Below are 17,608 nucleotides of genomic sequence, written 5' to 3' on the forward strand. Positions count from 1 at the left end.
TTATCTGCACCTTTCTTCCTGACACATTCATGTTTTCTAAATCCTTGTCAGAGAATTCTGCTCGATATGGTTTTTGCAATACTTTAGATTTACCAATGTCAATTCCGATGCTAGCTGCGTTGTCCATTAATTTTTCATGATACACCTTTGTATTTCGAGTAATGCTTTTACAAATAAATAACAATTCATCTTCAGTAAGTGTTTTTAGCCTGTCCAATCCCACATTTCCAGCCATCAATTCCTCCAATTCAATTCTCAATGTATATATATATAATGGCTTTGGCTGTGTCTTTGGTTTCTCTATTTCTCGTGTCCACCTGTCTATTTCTTCAGGAGTTACTACCGTTGCACTTCTCGTACCGGAGGATGTCTCCATCTGTATTTCTCTTGAATTTAAAGGAGTGGTTTTCCTTATTGAACTACCTTCTGGTTCTCTTATTGGTAAATCCATTAAGGAGATTACTGACTCACATTCACTTGCCTGATCATCTATTATCAATGGTTCTTTTCTTGGCTGTACTACCGATGTAGTTATAACCAGAGCTTTTGAACTAGCTTGCTTATCTCCGTACAAAGGAACAACTGGGCCAATAGTTACTGGAATTGTCAGAGCTTCGGGACTTGAATTTAATTGAGAAATTTTCTGAATTAATTCACTTCTCTGTTTATTTAAAGATTCTCTTTCTCTTTTTTGTAATACACTTTCGATGGAGGTCTCATGTACCACTTGCGGATTTAAAGGAGGTTTTAAAAACGGGGCATTCGGATTTACTGTACTTGGTTCCTCATTATAAGGTGGTGGATTTTTCATTTATAACTCCTCCATATAATCATCGTCTGAATCACCACTAGTCATTAAATGTTTGGTTTTCTCAGTCCTTTTACTTCCTGTGGGCTCTTCTAAAGGTATTACAGGATATAGTCCTTCCACTATCATGTTCTGTCTCCATTGTTTCATTTGTTTATCTCTGGATTCTCGTGGAACTTTACGGTAGAACTTACTCAATCCCTTGTCAGTTCTAGGTCTGTCTCACTCAAAAGCCTCAATCTCCCATTTTTCTAGTGCTTCATATTGCGTTCATCTAGTTCTAGGATGTAAATCATTAATTCGAGTCGTTTTATTGAACAAAATTCTGCCATTAAATGTGCCTTCTAAGGGAAATGCCAAATATCTGTCATCTTTAGTGTATTCTACCCAGTTCTCTAACCATACACAAGTGTGGTAACCCCTGTCAAACTTCATAAATGATGCGGGAGTATTCAGTGGTGGAATAATAACTCCTTCTCTAGTTTTAATTGGTTTATATTTTTTAAAGAAATTCTTAACTCTGTTTACAAGTGCCATTTTCCTCTCACTTCCGTACATTTTGTAAGGTCTGCCTCTTATCATCTGTTCTCTAGCAAACCACAGGTATCTTCTATTAGGTCGAGTTTCTGGATTTAAATGCCACATATATCTTGGAAAAATTGTGAAATCGTGCGATAATACTCAATTCTGTTTACTAAATGCTTCCAATACTAGCGCGTCTTTTATTTTCTCTTTAACCAATCAACAATGCGGTTTCAAATAGTCTTAACCAATGATTACGCGGCTTCTTCCGTGAGATGTGTTCCCACGCTCCTGTGCTCACCCCTCCTTTACAATACTATCTCAGCTACACGCCCGCTATCTCGACCAATACCAGCGCGGCTCTGAGTGACGTCAGCGCAGCTCCGCAACTGACTCCCTCCTTCACAAGGTAATGCAAAAACTCAATTCTTTTATTTTAAAGTGCAATTCTTTTTTTTTTTAATCAACAACGTAAAAACATTTGCCACTGTACCCAAGTGTCTAGAAAGAAAAGATATATTTCACTGCAAGTAAATCCCTTCCTTTTACCTTTCATATACTACGAGTAGATCCCTTCTGCCTACCCTTCACACAAGCATTAGAGAAGCTGCTAGTCCTCTGGACTCATCCACTCCAAGATATATACTAAGACCAAAGTTTCACCAGCGAACCCTTTTGGTATCAATCAAGCTCAGACGAACCCTCTACTCCTTCTGTGTGACCCTTTCTTGGTGATATCACAGCAAAAGTTTTGCTAGCGAACTCTTTGCTATCATTTATCCACACATTCATACAGAAAAACCCTAAATAGTGCTCCCGGTTCTACCTAATCATGCACTAATTTCCTGCGAGTAAGTGACCTCACTGCGATGTGGCTTCCATTTACCACCCGCTATTCTGCCCCCGGGGATTCCAAACAAAACATATAAAAGGTACAAAAGATTTTTGGTTAATACATAAAACTCATACAGCATCAACAGAATCAATAACATTTCAAAACATTTCAAATAATATCACATTTGATCGATCAATCATAATGATAACCAATTAACTAGCTACCTATCTTAACTAAACCCTAACCTTTCCACTGCTACCAAAGAAATATACTGATAGAGTGCGCAGGTCACCTGACTATAAATTTACCATACTCACCTGGGCCCATAATCAGTTTACCATTTACTTGTCCAGGTAACCTTCGCTCTACTATCAGTCTATTTTATTTACTAGGTCCTATACCATTGACTTACCAATCTTTGTCGCTGGTACTTATAAACCTTTTGGATCAGGGAGTTACAATAATAGGTAAAAACAACATTTGCACTCATGTAACAACCACAGACTCAGGAAAGTTTTTAACTCTTTATCTAAATTTCATAAGTGGTCATGATCCAAAGATTGAAAGCAATAAGACTGTAAATAATGAGTATTAGAAATAATGTGTAACTATGCAAAAGATATATTATGACAATCATTTAGTAATTCTTAAAGGGAAGGTAAAACAAGGAACATGCTATTTTATGAAAACAGTTACACAAATTCCCTAAGGGTGGGTAGAGAAAATGAACATTCTAATAATATACCTTTAAGCAATTTTCAAAGGGTGGGTAAGAAGATGGAGCATAACATACAATCACGAAAAAACAATTTTGATCATATAGCTATAGGAAAGGTAAGAAAATGGAACACGCTATTGCATCAAAAAACCAAACTTAAGCATATCTTAAAGGGAAAGTGAGAAAAAGGAACCTATTTCGCAATCATTAAAATGTTTAGCATTTAACTGTGAGGAGGGTAAGAAAAGTGGAACTTTCAATTAAATCAGAAAAAAATTGATCATTTACTACAGGGAATGAGTATGAGAAAATGGAACGTATGCAATCAAAAGGTTTAATGGAAAACGAGTTAAAGCATGAAAACATATGTAATGACGAACCCACACAGAGTTATATTTACCTAGAATGGTGTGAAGACCAACCCTGGCCACGGGTCAGTTGAAAGACGAAAACCCCAAAAGTTGCAGTGCCAGTAGGCCAGCAGGTGTTGAACAGAATCAGGAAAGGAAAACCAGATTTGGATCAGAACAGGACCACCAAAGGTTAAGACCAGCACCCGCAGTTCAGTTGCAACGCCTGCACTACTCCCTCTCTGCAGCTAACAGTCAGAACCCCGATTGGGTTATTCAAATTCACCGACAAGGTGCTTCGCCAGCACTTCAGCTTCCCAGAACCCCAATTGGGTCAGCAAATCTTCCGACAGAGTGCTTCACAGCCCTCTGCTCTTGGCCAACTATTGAGTGTGTTGGGTCAGTGACAGGTCAGCTATTCAGACAAGTCGGACAAATTAACTAACTAAGCCTACCCTAGTTATACTGTTTTTCAGGTCAATGTACCGCCCCCAATGTTGCAAGTGTAAGGATCCCCAATTTTGATTGGACAAAAGAGGAGGAGAGGTCGTCACACCATATCAAATTTTAGACTTATGTCGTCTCATATGCAAATATACGTTCCCACCTATCAAATTCAGGTTCTTATGAAATGTTATTCCATCCAACAATGGATGCTCTATTGACCAATACATTGTTATAACACTGTATAATTCTGAGTGCACAAGTGCACGTTCCCAGGAGCATCTTCTAGTCAGTCTGCTCCTTGGGTATAGTCCAAAGGTCATTGTTCCAAAGAGTTGAGACTTTCGCGCAGCCTCAGTTTCAACAAAGATGGAGTACAGCGGTACAAGCCAGGCCAGTTTTCAAAGTGTAACATGAAATGGAAAAGAAACAGTTTTAGAACACAGAATAAATGAATACACTGTATAACATGCATTTCTACTCTATACCCATTATTTTATATTTAACTATAGCATTAGGATTAGGCAGAACAAACAGCTTAGCAAAAGCAGCAGTGCAAGCTTCTCGCACGTGAGAACATAGAGCAGCCATATTAGCACTAGTGCGCAGATGCGACAGATTCCCTCCAAAGCAAAGAATACGTCATGTCACGTGAGTATGACGGATGCATGCGCAGTAGAAACCCTCGCGTAGCAGCAGCCATTTTAGATGCAAGCGTATTATGGTTTGGTAAACACATAAGCAAGCTTCTCTCGGACACCCGATTTTTATGTAAATTGTGCAAAATTAGTAAAACAAAGATGTTGGTTACTTCATTAACGTTATTCGAGGTTCATGAATACAAGCAAGTTGATTTATGTGCGAATCCTTGCTCCATCAACCCCTTTCCTGATTGCAACAAAGCTGTGCTTGTTCCTGAATGATCACTGGCACGTGGCTATCTCCAGTGAATCTGAAACCGAGCCACGAGTCCTTGTCCGTGTCGACTGGGCGCTTTCAGCTTCCAGTCCTAGGATACTTGATTCCGGTCCAGGAAAGACATGACTTGGCAGTTCGGGCTGGACTGTTTCTATGAGGCACAGGGTCAAGGCAGATTTGCATATGGCTATGTCTGAACTGGGGTGGTGTGGAGTGCAAAAAAACGATGGATTTATGCCCAGATCTCTGTACTGGGGTGAATGTATGACATTGTTTTGCATTCTGTCCATCAACTGTTATTTTTGCATTTGTCACCCCGAGTGGGATGGGTATGCTCAGACGTGAGTCCCATGCAATCCACACCACTGGAGTCAAGCTATCCTGGCTGAAGACGGCTGATAGCCAGAAACTGGTCCTAGGATGCTTGATTCCGGTCCAGGAAAGACATGACTTGGCAGTTCGGGCTGGACTGTTCCCATGAGGCACAGGGTCAAGGCAGATTTGCATATGGCCATATCTGAACTGGGGTGGTGTGGAGTGCAAAAAAACGATGGATTTAGGCCCAGATCTCTGTACTGGGGTGAATGGATGACATTGTTCTGCATTCTGTCCATCAACTGTTATTTTTGCATCAGTAAACACATAAGCAAGCTTATCTCAGACACCCGATTTTGATGTAAATTGTGCAAAATTAGTAAAACAAACATGTTGGTTACTTCATTAACGTTATTCGAGGTTCATGAATACAAGCAAGTCGATTTATGTGCGAATCCTTGCTCCATCAACCCCTTTCCCGATTGCAACGAAGCTGTGCTTGTTCCTGAATCATCACTGGCACGTGGCTATCTCCAGTGAATCTGGAACCGAGCCACGAGTCCTTGTCCGTGTCGACTGGGCGCTTTCAGCTTTCAGTGACATAAAATGTCTATAGCACAGGGTCCTTACTGCTTATATTTTGCTGCCTCTCTACCTGCCATGCCCAATAATGAATTTTAGAGGAAAGCAATTTACAACTACCGTCTAGACTGCTCTCTTCTCTGCTCTACCAGGAAGGGTCAGCCCACGGCAAAATATTTTACAGACAGCTCACCTCTTGTGTGTAATGGTGCCTATTTAAGTAGGTACTGGGGTGATCCGCTGATAACGATTATTTACACTTAGTGAATGCAAGGATTCAAACATAATATAAACAAGCATTTGAATGACAATGCCTTTTATTTATTTGTTTCAAAAACCAACACATTAATAATAAAAGGCATTGTAATCTACAATGCCAATAGCTCAAACTCTCGTAAATGCGACACCTCTTGCTTTGCAAATGCTTGTTTCATTTGCAGTCACTACAAATGCTCTTTGAGAGTCTGCCAAACCATAGTTACTTTCACTACATTGTCCTGAAGCGCTACAGCCCATGTTAAATTCTGCAGAAATATTCGCAGTATCTGAAGCATGCCTTTTTTGGTCAGTGCAGCCACTTTCTTTTCCTTAAAATTAACTTTTGACCTTTCTTTTCTTTCTTCATGCTAACCTATTGCAAATCTTACATCTTACTTACATAGCATTTTGCAATTCTCAAATAGTGATTCGCAAAAAATCACTATTTGAGATTCGCAAATGAGGATGTTGATACATATGGCCCCAAATGTCTTAATTATGGGTCTTGATCTTCCAGCGTGAGTACAATGAACAAAAATGTTCAAGTGGCACGCGTTTTGTTTTTCTGAATTAGTACTGAAACAGTTTGGTAATGTTTCTTTGGTAGAATTTAATACTCACAGGTAATATTAAGTAAAGGTGCCTTGCTCTTAAGATCAATGTTTGACCTGGTATGTTGAGAAAGGTGCTACAGAATTATCTGTTCAATTTTGATAACCACATCTTCTATGCATTCACAAAAAGCCTCTCAAACTCTGGTACCAACTGTGTACTAATAGTAATCCTGCTTTTTGATTTTTGCCTGGTCCCTCCAGTTGTATTCTCTGCTACAAGACTCCTGTTGTGCGGTAGGCCCAGTTTAGCTTTAGGTTAGCTTTCTGCTTTACTTCCCTTTTGTTTCTGGTGCTTTTATTTTCACTGAAACCTGACACTCATTTTCGTTCAGAGATACGTTTTTGAGGCATGACTACCCAAAGTATATTGACTTTCAGAGGTATATAATGGTGGAAATACTTTTAGGTGGGTCACTTGTACGATCTTGAATGGATACAACTGCCAAGCGCTGCCCCGTTCCCTCGAACATTACTAAGAACTATTAAAGAGTCAGTTTCAAAATTACCAATCAATTAAATGGCCAAATTGACTGCCAGTGCCAGAGTGGTTCTATGCTTAGTTTGTATATGTTTTAATACCTCCTGTGACATGGCCAGCGAAGGTGTACCATGCCTAGTAGTGTCAATACTTGCAAGTATAGCTCCCTAAGTAGTACATTCCTCGATTGGCGGTAACATAGCAAGTAAAACACACTTCGTTTTTTCTTATTTTTTGTTTTTTTCCATTATACAGCAGGGTGTGGTTAATACAGAATGAACAAGTCATAAAGAAGTCATATAGACTGGGACTGTCATAGTAAGCAATCATCACATTGTATCATGTAGCAGATACGAGTAACATACAGTGTGCATAACATTGCCTTTATCAGGCCCTACTAACCGTATTACTGAATAGGTTCAGCGAGGAACCTTTCTAAAATATAACAGTTTATTAATCAAAGAGAAGACACAGTTACAGTACTGTTGTGAATGTATCTAGGACCCTAATTAGATATTCCCGATTTATGCCCTTATGTGGTTATAACAAAACATATCCTTATAAAGGCATAAGAATCATATCCATATTAAGTCATAGCCAATGCAGTCCAAATACGGCAAGGCTACTCCCATAGACTCCTAGAAAGTACAACGCGTTCTTAAACAAACCAAGCCTCCAGCAGCCCGCGAATTCCCCCTGCTTTTGTTTTGATTTGTCCTAGAACTCCTGAGAGTCCTGAAAGAACTGCCAGTTCTTAGCGATCAGTTCTTAGTGACGTCTTATGTCCAACCTTACATCAAACTCAGAACCTTCCAGGTTTAAATATACCAGCATCTGCCTTAAGCAAACACACAGTGGTTTGGAGCAGATCGGCTATATACTTACCCAAAGCCCAGCTGATGCGAGTGCCGAAGGAAGCCGATCCTCCCATTGACATACTGAGAGAGACGCTGTCTTTTCTCCTACCGAGAAATCCAGCTCCAGTGTTTCCAGTCACCCTTGCGGGTTGCTGGGAGATCGAGTCCTGAGAAAGAGATACAAGACCTCCTTCATTTTATAACCAAGGTACAGAGCTGATTAGATCCTTTGAGAATTCTTGATTCATATTCTTGGCAAAACTAACTTAACTTAAACTACAGCTCACTTACTCCTTCCCACGTACTAGGCTTAGGTTAGGTACACCGGGGTAGGCATATCTTAGAAACACCAGTTGAGCACGTTTAGTCAATGATTTTAAGGTTGTATATATTTTATCCATTTGAAGTATCTTATGGCTCAGAAACCATATAAATGCTTTTACAGTATTATTTCATAATACTCCTTTTACTGTACGCACTTTACTTCATGATAAGTATTGCAATTGTGGCAATTCATTTCTCTTGCATGAGAAAGAAGACTGCTCAATAAATACCTACTTTTATTGAAAACGCCCGTCTCTCTATTTCTCTGCACTCCTGGTGAAACAAAGAATGCACGATTGACTGAGTGAAATAACTATCTATTGTTTTCACACGACTCTGGAGATATACTCCTTATTCTAGGGGGAGCAAAGTTGTCATGTTTATGCGTTTGTCAGAAACTAATCCCTTCTTGTATATTCAGGAAAGTTAACTCCTTCCTGTTCACTCGAGAAAGTTTCTAGTGACCTCTGTGCTAGCTGGCATACCTAATTAAGTCTAACATATTCAGTAGAGACCTAGATGACCTCAGTCCTACGTCTAAACTACCGTTTATGTTATTCCAATGTGCAGAGCCTATTGGAAATATAGGAACTACACTACAGTACATACTTGTGTAGTTATTTCAGGAGTTAAGGAAAAGGGTCCATCGCAGATGAGGGTGCTTTGTCATCAGTATTTGGGCTTATCTGGAGAAGGATAGTGGCTCATTTTGTCATCTTTACAGGTTTTCTTTAGAGGAGGCATAATAGTCTAATTGAGGCATCTTCATACTGTAACCTACTTGTAGAGTTCTAAGTGGAACACTCATAGTTAACATGATATGCTTGTCTTGGGGTGTAGTGTGAGGATATACTGTTTCCAAGTGATTATATATGTGAGTAATCCAAAATGGAATATCCTCTCTCTTTATTGGTGCTTTACCCATGATTGCATCAATAGTCTGTGGACTACGTGTCTGCACTGGACCATGAGGATTTGTAGCAGAAAGAAGTAAAATACCAGTCCTCGGGGTGTGGCTAAGCCGCGATCGAAGATGTCCGCAGGCTGAGCAAGCTCCGTACCTTCTAGGAGATGGCCCCAGAATCCATCCTTGATCTGGACCAGCAGACCTCCCCCAAGATAAGAGATCACTCTGGGAAGAACTCAAGACCACCCTGAGGTGGCCTTATGACTGTGAATGGGTCAGAGCCCCGCTGAATTGAGGGCAGCGGGTGAGGTGCTGGAGCGGCCTTCCGAGAGCGGTAGCGCATCGAGGTTGAGAAGGAGGTCTGCTCGGAAGATGAGAGTCGGGACCAGAGCATGCCCCGCCAACAGCGGTGGTGAAGTGGATTTTAGGTTAGTCTCTCCCCCCTCCCCCGCTGCTGGGAGGTACTCCAGGGGGGTCTAGGAGGTGACACCCATGTCCAGTGGCACGGCGCAGCAGGAAGAGGCAACAAAAGCACCGCTGCCTGTGACTGGAGGAGTGTCGGGACACCACAAGTCCTACCTGGTTACTTGCGGAGTAATCTTGCAGGGACGACGTGAACAACCGCCACTTTCCCCCACCTTTCCCTAGTAACCAGGACAAGGATGGGACCAGTGGAAGGAGTCTTTAAGTGCGGAGTGGCGCTTCTAACGTGAATACCTGGTTGGTTGCTCACACCAATGCTGAGGGAACCCTCCTGGGACTCATAGTCTGGCTAAGGTATAAACCATTGGGGTTAGTGAATCTGCCCTTCCCTTCCCCGGTGTGCTAGGGGCATATAGTCACCTGGAGGATGTAACGATCAGGCAGAGACGTGAAGTCTTCAGGGACAGGGAAAGAGGTATCCAGTGGGCCCTCCTGCATTTGCTTTAAGTGTAGATAGTAACACCAGCACTCCTAAGTGCCTGTTCAAACCAGGATTGTGACAGTGCGCTCCCGCGCCTGTCACAGGAGTACAGTTCACACTGGCGCTCCTGCGCGAGTGTGGGATAAAGGATAGGCGGCTACGCACTCCTGTGCATGCTGCAATTGGCAAATGGAAACAAAGCGCTCCTGTGCAAAAGGAAAGTAGTGACACAGGTGGTTACACGCTCCTGCATGTGCCGCAAATGGCCAAGGGACAACAAGGCGCTCCTGCAGATAGGGAAAGTAATGCCACAGGTGGCTAAACACTCCTGCATGTGCAGTAAATGACCAAGGGACAACAAGGCACTCCTGCACAAAGGGAAAGTAGTGTCACAGGCAGCTACACGCTCCTGCGTCTGCCGCAAGTGGGCAAGGGACAACAAGGCGCTCCTGTGCGAAGGGTAGGGTGTACCACAGAGCGGCTACACGCTCCTGTGTGTGCCGCTAATGGCCAAGGGACAACAAGACACTACTGTATGAAGGGAAAGTAGTGCCACAGGTGGCTACACGCTCCTGCGTGTGCCGCAAATGGCCAGGGTAACCCAACACACTTGCCTAATCTGGGCTGGTGTTGTGACAAGCGCTCTCCTGAGTGTGTCACTGGGGCTAGAGCACACCCGCAAAAGAATGCGTTAACAAGGGAGGTTTGTTCACCAACGGATTGAAGGAGTCTCCTGGTCATGGAAGGGAGCAGCAGGCTTCCAGGTGAAGTCCTGTACTCGAAGCACCGTCAGGTTGAGCGACGTAAGCTTTATGTGGCCTCACCTGGTAGTGCTCTCTCAGCATCATGCTTGTGCTTCTAGTACAGGAAAGCTGCACCGCTAACCGGTTCAGCATTTCCTGCGAAACTCCACCAAGATGCGGACACACAGCTAATCTGTGACACTAGGGCAGTCCTGGACCTACCAGAACGGGAACAATGACAATGAGCCCCCAAGCCGCAAGCACTGCTGGCCTGGCCCAGGTTCTGGTAACTCGGGAGGTCTACCGGGGAGAGGCCTGCACCAGGAACAGAGATGGTTGAGTGGTGCCTGGACCAAGGGACCACTAAGGGGTGGGCCCAGGCAGCACACACAGGGAGGAGCTGTCATGGAGTTAATGCCATGCGGACTACAAGGTGAGGGGGAGCACCCATTGTGGTAGTGAGCTGGGCAAATTCTGATTCTAGAAAGGCACCGAAGGAACTCTCCCCCCTCACCTAAAGACATTGTGAACGGCTACTACCCTCTCTCCCCCTCCCCCTCCCCCTTCCCAGCTTGATTGAGCAGTGTGGATTGGCTGACTACTTGACTTGCGTGATGGAGCCAGGATCAGTGGTGGCCCAGGATAAGACAGTGCTCTGGCCCCAGGTGGTACGGAGCAAGGAGGAACACTTCCCCCCTCACGAGGAGCTGGAAGGTTGAACCAAGAGAGGCGAAAACTAAAGTTGCACTGGACTCGCACAACACAGAGTGAGGGTCCGACCAAGGACTAAATCTGCACACAAGGACTAGGCATCCAGAACCTGGGCCCAGGTGCCCCCACCTAAACCGGGGATCCCTCCGAGAACAATAATAGCAAGAATATTCAACTACCGGGATAGGGTCACAATCCTTCAGGTGGGAAGAGCCAAGGGAGAATTACACTGTGAAAACGCCCGAATCAACTTCTTCTTGGACTTTGCCCTACGAGTACAGAAAGAATGCAGAATTTATGAGGTGAAAACGAGAACTAAGGGACAGAAATAAAATACATGATGGTCTTGTTGGCAAATCTCCGAATAATATCGAAAGGTAAAATATGGCACTTCACGTCTCCAGAGGAGGCATGGGAATGACTAGAGGAATGGCACACGGCTACTTAATGCAGGAGTAAATGGCCAAGACATCTGTTAGACGGACCGGGAGGGTCGGCCGAGGACAAGGGGAGAGGTCTCCGGGGAGAGCCGTCTCCAGCGATCGTACAGACAAGTAACTTCCCCCCCACAGACGGACACCACACCAGGATAAGGTTCAACGATACTTTATCAGCAATTCTTTAGTTACGGTAAAATTATACAAGGAGGTCTGGACTCAGGGGTCCCCTCGATTCTGGTCTCTGGATTGGGAAAAGGGTAGCGGGACAGTCTTGTTACCAATAGATGAAAATAGCTCTCAATCCTCGAGCTCGGCGTTCTAGATGATCGGGCCGCGGCGGAGCCAGCAGGTCCCGAGATGGATGAAGGAAGCGACGGTCCGCGGCTGAGCCAGCTGGTCCCGATGAAGATGGTGGTTACAAACGGTCCGCGGCCACGCCAGCAGGTCCCGACGACGATGATGATTACGAAGGTTTCGGCAGCGCCAACAGGCAGGACGATGGTTCGCAAGGCAGGGCTACGGCAGCGCCAGTAGTCCGTCAAGGATGAGTTCTTCACTGCGTCTCTCGACTCCAGGATACAACTGCCTTCCTGCTCTGGAGCTGCCCCAGTTATAGGGCTGATCCTCTTTGATGTCCGGACCCTCGCCCTTGGAGGTTGGGGGGGTCCGGGATGAAGGGGTCCAGACACCCAGCAGGGGGGTGGAGCCAGCGCCCGGGGAGATGGTGGGCGAGCGGCACCTGGCGAGGGAGAACCATCGACACCTCTTTCTCCCATTGACCTGCCAAGTAGTCCGCTCACCTCCTGGGTGGATGATGGTGCCGGGATGTCTGAGGCCTGGCCAGGCCCAGGGTTGGGGTCGTTCGGGGGCCACGCGGCCTCGTGGCGGAGTGTCCAAGATGGCGCCCAGGCTGGGCGCGCGGGCCAGTGAGGGATCGGGCCCACGAGGTCGATATGTTCAGAGGCAAGGGTCCCGGAGGGGACGGAAAGCGTGAAGTGGTGGTGTGTGACACTTGAGGGACCGGGCTCGGGCCTGGTCGGGCAGAGGGGGAGCGGCCCTTCACATGGCCTGTCCAACATGCGTCCCCCCCAGCTGAAGGCGGGGAGAGTCACCCATCCTCTTGGGGACTCTCCTCGTCGAGGCGGAAAAACCGGGACAGGCCATCTGCGTTGGCGTGGTCTGGCCCAGGCCGGTGTTCTACAGTGAAGTCCATCCCTTGTAGGGAGATGGACCAACGTAGTAGCTTTGGGTTTTCCCCCCGCATCTGCATCAGCCACTGCAGGGGTCGATGGTCGGTCTGCACCCGGAAGTGTGTGCCAAAGAGGTAGGGCCGGAGCTTTTTGAGGGCCCATACCACGGCGAAGGCCTCCCTCTCGATGGTGCTCCATCGTTGCTCTCGAGGTAGGAGTCGCCTGCTGATGAAGGCCACTGGCTGATCAAGGCCTTCGGTGTTCAATTGAGACAGGACCGCCCCAATGCCGTGGTCGGAGGCATCCGTCTGTACGACGAATTCCCGGCTGTAGTCGGGGGCCTGGAGCACAGGGGCGGAGCACATGGCGGCCTTCAGTTGTTCGAAGGCTGTTTGACAATCTGGGGTCCAGTTGACCTTCTTGGGTTGATTTTTGGACGTGAGCTCCGTGAGGGGCCCCACTATGGTACCATAGTCTTTCACGAACCGTCTGTAATAGCCCGTGAGTCCCAAAAAGGCGCGGACCTCGGTCTGGGTGATGGGGGGCTGCCAGGACTGGATGGCGGCAATCTTAAGCTGCAGGGGGGCCACCAGGCCGCTTCCCACCTGGTGTCCGAGGTAGGTTACGGACCCCTGACCAATTTGGCATTTGCTGGCCTTGATCGTGAGGCCAGCTTGCTGAAGGGCCTGTAGCACCGCTCGGAGGTGGTGGAGGTGGTCGGACCAGTGGTGGCTGTACACAGCGATGACGTCTAGGTAGGCGGCGCTGAATCCTTCGAGCCCGGCCAAGACCTGGTTGACTAGCCGCTGAAATGTTGCGGGGGCATTCTTCATGCCGAAGGGCATGACCTTGAAATGATAATGGCCATCAGGAGTGGAAAATGCAGATCGTTCTTGGGCCCGGGGTGTGAGGCCGATCTGCCAGTAGCCCGCCGTCAGGTCGAAAATGCTGAGGTAGCGGGCAGCTCCCATGCGGTCGATTAGTTCATCTGCCCGGGGGATGGGGTGTGCGTCCGTCCTGGTGACCGCATTCAAGCCCCGGTAGTCGACGCAGAACCGGAGTTCCGGGGTGGTGCCGGGTGCGGCTGCTTTGGGGACCAGTACTACTGGGCTGGCCCAGGGGCTGTCTGAGGGCTCAATGACCCCGAGGGTGAGCATTTTGGTCACTTCTTCCTGGATGCAAGCCCGTACCCGATCTGGTACGCGGTAGGCCCGGTGGCGGATAGGGGGGCTGTCCCCCGTGTCCACATCGTGCACACACCAGGAAGTGACACCTGGGGTGAGGGAAAACAGGTCGGTGAACTGCAACAGAAGGTCCCGACATTCCTGGCGTTGGTCCAGGGTGAGGGCTCCCGAGAGTCGGACCCCATCCACGGAGCCATCTTTCTCCCAAGTCCGTAGGAGGTCAGGAAGGGGTTCGGAGTCTTCTTCGGCTCCATTGTCTGTGGCCATCAGGAGGCTGAGTTCTGAACGCACAAAGTGGGGTTTCAGCCTATTAGCGTGGAGGACTCGGAGGGGGTTCCGTGAAGATTCCATGTCGATGAGATAGGTGACAGGACCCTTACGTTCGACTACTTTGAAGGACCCCGTCCACTTGTCTTGCAGGGCGCAGGGCTCGGTGGGGGCTTTTAGTTTGCGGCCGCTCTTTCCACTGGCTTGGCACGTGGGGCAAGATCGGCAATGCTGGAGAACATCATTCCTCATTTTGGGCCAGAAGAAGTGGGTTACTAGGCGGCTGTAGGTTTTATCCTGACCCAGGTGTCCCGCCAGGGGGACATCGTGGGCTAGGTTTAGCAAGAAGTCTCTAAAACTGAGTTGTACCACTAGCACTCGGCTGGCCCCCAACTCCGCGATCCTTTGTTCACTGTATAGCAGATCATTGTCCCAGTAGACCCAATGTGTTCCGGAGGTATCCCCTGCGCTCTGGGCGAGGGCTTGTTGGCGGAGTCCCTCGAGGGAGGGACAGGTCTTTTGCTCTTGGCGAAACTGTTCCTGTGTGGGTCCCCCCTCTTGATGCCACTGGTCGAGGCCAGCGAGGTCCGGAGGTTGAGCTGGTTCTGGGGGGACGGCACGGTCGGTGTCTTCGACTGGGGCGACCGGGGGAGGAGGTGCCGGCCATTCGGGTTCCTCTTGTCGGGGATTGGCACGGGCGGCCATGGACCGGGTGGTGACGCACGCCCAGTCCGGGACGCCCAACATCCCCAGGTGTTCTCTTCGTTCTACGGCTGCCCAGGGCGAGCTTTCAAGGTCATTTCCCAGGAGACAGTCTACTGGAGCATCATCTCGGACCGTTACTTTCAACATGCCGGAGACCCCTCCCCATTCGAAAGGGACGCAGGCCATCCGACACAGACTTTCTGAGTTATCGGCTGAACGGACAGGGCAGAGAATGTTTGGTATGAACTGTTCTGGGGTCACCAGGTGACAGCGGACGGCTGTTACACTGGCCCCGGTGTCACGGAGGGCTTCGGCCCGGCGTCCATTGATGCTCACCCATTGGCTGTACTTCCGGGTGTTAGCGGGTAGGGGGACCCGCGGGACCATGTCTTTCCCCCCTAAGCATGCTAAAGTCATGGCGGCTGGCTCCCATTCTTGATGCTCTTGTTCGTATTCTTCCTGCTCCTCGGAGATCTGTTCTTCCCCTAGGGCAGCAGCGGCCACTTGGCGGGGTCTTGGGCTCTGGTACTGCGGGCAATTTGGGTCGTTTGCATAGTGGCCGACTCGTTGGCACCGGTGACACGTGACATTGGCTCTGTATCCCGGTCGCGCCGGGGTGCTGCCCCGGTTGGCCGGGGGGGTGGAGCTGGTAGCGGGGGCGACCGGAGCGTTGTCTCTTCCTCGCCCTTGGCCCCCTCCTCCTCCTCGGGGACTGTGCTGACCGTTGTTGTTCCGGTTCTGTTCATAGGATCCATTTCGGCCCACTCTGGTGATTTCCCACCGGTCAGCCTCGGCTGCGAGCTGCCGTGGATCAGTCAATTTGCTGTCGAGGAGGTGCTGCCGGAGCTCAATGAAGCAATTGTTTGATAGATGCTCCCACACCATGAGGTTGAAGAGTTGTTCGTACGTTGTGACATTGCTTCCTTTGATCCAGCCCTCGAAGGCTCGGCTAAAATAGTTCACGTAGTCCACCCAAGTTGTACCCGGGATGCGGGTGCAGTCTCGGAACCTCTGACGGTACATCTCGGGTGTGAGCCCATAGCGGGTGAGGAGGGCAGCTTTCATGTGGTCATAGGAGGTCATCTGATGGTCCGGGAGCTGTAGCAGGGCATCGCGGCCCTCATTGAGGAATCTCCCCCAGAGACCGGCTCCCCAATCGCTTCGATCGATCCGGTGGGCGGTCATAGCGATTTCGTAGGCCTTGAACCATTGCTGGATGTCGTCCTCTCGGAAGTATTCTCGGACGACATCCTTGGGGATGTGTACCTTTTTCTCTGTTGCCCCTGGGTCGCGGGGTTGCTCGGGCACCCCTAATTCTCTGTTCTGCTTGCGTAAGTCTATCTCCGCTAGTTTGCGCTCATGTTCATACGCCAGCCTCTTTTCCTCGAGCTCCCTTTGTCTCTGTTTTTCCTCTCTTTCTTCTCGGAGACGCAGGTGCTCTAAGCTTATTTTTTGTTCGGCCAGTTTAAGTTCAACCTCCATTTTAAGCCGGGCCATTTCTAGTTCGTGTAGTCGTGTTTTCTCTCGTTCCTGGATCTCGTCTTGCGAGAGACCCGTTCTTTGCTCCTCGGGTGCCGTGGTGTTTTTTTCTACTGCTGCGATATTTTGGTCGGTGGTTTCCACGGCCCCGGTTTCTGCCCAGGACTCTAAGGCCTGCTTAAAATCGTCTTTGGTACTTAGACCGGTGGTAGCGATACCTAGTTCGATGCAGAATTGTTTTGGTTCACGATGGCTGTACTCGTTCAATTTCTCCATTTGAAATTTCTCGGTGGATCCGCTTTCTTTAGTTGTCATCGTGATTTCGTCGTGGGGTGAGCTACTCTCTGTACGATTATGCGGTGATTCGGATCGCGCCGCTGGCCACCAATGTTAGACGGACCGGGAGGGTCGGCCGAGGACAAGGGGAGAGGTCTCCGGGGAGAGCCGTCTCCAGCGATCGTACAGACAAGTAACTTCCCCCCCACAGACGGACACCACACCAGGATAAGGTTCAACGATACTTTATCAGCAATTCTTTAGTTACGGTAAAATTATACAAGGAGGTCTGGACTCAGGGGTCCCCTCGATTCTGGTCTCTGGATTGGGAAAAGGGTAGCGGGACAGTCTTGTTACCAATAGATGAAAATAGCTCTCAATCCTCGAGCTCGGCGTTCTAGATGATCGGGCCGCGGCGGAGCCAGCAGGTCCCGAGATGGATGAAGGAAGCGACGGTCCGCGGCTGAGCCAGCTGGTCCCGATGAAGATGGTGGTTACAAACGGTCCGCGGCCACGCCAGCAGGTCCCGACGACGATGATGATTGCGAAGGTTTCGGCAGCGCCAACAGGCCGGACGATGGTTCGCAAGGCAGGGCTACGGCAGCGCCAGTAGTCCGTCAAGGATGAGTTCTTCACTGCGTCTCTCGACTCCAGGATACAACTGCCTTCCTGCTCTGGAGCTGCCCCAGTTATAGGGCTGATCCTCTTTGATGTCCGGACCCTCGCCCTTGGAGGTTGGGGGGGTCCGGGATGAAGGGGTCCAGACACCCAGCAGGGGG

General features: G+C 48.3%; 1 protein-coding gene across 1 annotated transcript in view; it reads left to right on the plus strand.

Moving 5' to 3' along the window:
* Positions 1 to 17,608, plus strand: part of LOC147685430 (SEC14-like protein 5) — a 1,171,342-nt gene that overhangs the window by 445,379 nt on the left and 708,355 nt on the right. The window lies entirely within an intron of this gene.

This window comes from Lissotriton vulgaris, chromosome 10, assembly GCF_964263255.1.
Source record: "Lissotriton vulgaris chromosome 10, aLisVul1.2, whole genome shotgun sequence".
In the NCBI taxonomy this organism is placed as follows: Eukaryota; Metazoa; Chordata; class Amphibia; order Caudata; family Salamandridae; genus Lissotriton; species Lissotriton vulgaris.